The following is a 1,899-nucleotide window of genomic DNA, read 5'->3' as shown; positions in this document are numbered from 1 at the left end:
GAAGAAATTGTTTCAAGCGAAGAAAGTAGGAAAGACACCAACAGAGAAGACTTGAAGAGTTAGCAAACCGAGAAGTGATTTTCAACAACTCCTAGTAGGTTGGAAAAGACTCCTTAATACTGAGATAAGCTAGAAGCGCGTCACGAGACCTAAAGTCAGCCTCATCCTACAACGTTGAGTTTATGAAGAGCCGGTTGATAGAGATATTGACAAATTGTGTAAGGGCAGATGTCGCGGTCATGATTGGCTGAGGCATGTTGCCTGTGGTTGCATGTTAGATGTCTCAGCTATTCTTGTAAATAATTTGTGGTTCATGGTGGCATGGTCATTCCAAACCCCTTTTACTTGCTTTCATCTTAGATAGGCCTTTACTATTATTGTTGTGCCAATACGGGGTGTATGATTAGTCCTCAAAATCATATCTACACCCATTAGGACTAAAATTTCCCAAAATGTACTATAGGAGAACGTGACCAGTTGTTGTTTCTTCACTTTTAGCTTATAACATTGCTTTATTTGAAATTGTTTTTAATGTATTTCCTCGCTCATGTTTTCTAAAATATTTCTTCTAAACGTAATTCGAGCATACATTGCTATTTTTCATTCAGTCTAAATTTTGCATGGTTGACTTGTTCATTGGATTAGAACAAATGTAACATAATCATTGTCTCACTACTGCAAGAGTGCGATTGTGACACTTGTCTTTCGTTCAGTTATGGGCCGCATCTTTTGACTAGTTACGTGAGTTTGGCCTGGAGCATACGTGTAGGTTGAAAAAGAAATGGTTGGATGTGGACTACGAATAAGGGTTGGGCCACGGAAGGTTTTTTTTTTTTACCACATATGGACTTTGGGCTAGCGAGTCTTAAATTTGGGTTCGTTTGAAAAATTTTTGTTCGTTTTTTTGTTCAAACGAACCCAAATTAAACCTACTAGTTTCTTCTTCCTTGCATGACTCACTTCTATTCTCTGTTCTGCCTCTTCTTGCTCTCTGAAACTTCTTTAAAGGCTATTGTTCACCGATTATTTGGGAGCATCTTCCTGAAAAGGATTGTGACCACAAATGACCTATGTAGAAAATTTGTACCCCCTTTCCTAAAACCTTTAGCGGACAACATACCCAAAATAGATGCGCTGACTAGACTGCGTTACACCTCGTCTCACCCCCACCCCTCCCTCGGAGCATATGGATCCACCCAATTGATGAACACTCAAATCAAACTCGCCCATCCTTTTTGGCACAGGGACGCGAGAACCAATCTGAGTAATCTACAGTGGGGAGACCCCTTAAAGCAACAAGCGAGAATGGATAGGTTGATAGCAGGGTTAAAGAAAAGGCGAGTATGAAAAGACGTATTGCGTAACCGTCCCTGTAAGCAGCTTCATTCTTTCTTGATCTATGAACTGGCTTTATGAAAAAATCAGTCTTTCGGCTGAAAGTGTGACTGTCGGGTATGGATAAGCAGGACCTCTTATTTCGAAGGAAACTGCAAATGTTGGCTAAGAAAGCTAAGCAGGCAAGTACAGGACGAACAAAATGCACATACAAATTCATTGACATGATCCCTCTCCCTCTCTCTTTGGCTAGTTGGCTAGTTGCACGATAAGCGGGAAAGCATANAGATTGAAACACACCTAGTAAGAAAGGCGGGCTTAGCAGGTTTCTCCAAACGTATAAACAAAAAGAGGAAGCAACCGGTCCTAAAGAGGATACCGATACGCATACATTCTCGCATGGAAGAACCTAGTTGAACCGGATCAAGGGTTCTAACCTAGTCCGATTGACCTTCTTTGGCTGGGCCCCGCCCCTTGTAACAAGGTCAACCCGTACGTGCTTTTTCCTTTCGTTTAGCGAGATAGCTTACCAGCTCTTTTGGCTCATAGCAGCAGTATGAAAAG

The sequence above is a fragment of the Cucurbita moschata genome, unplaced genomic scaffold (genome assembly GCF_002738365.1).
Source record: "Cucurbita moschata cultivar Rifu unplaced genomic scaffold, Cmos_1.0 Cmo_Scf00094, whole genome shotgun sequence".
NCBI classification, from domain to species: Eukaryota; Viridiplantae; Streptophyta; class Magnoliopsida; order Cucurbitales; family Cucurbitaceae; genus Cucurbita; species Cucurbita moschata.
This window is presented reverse-complemented; position numbering follows the sequence as displayed.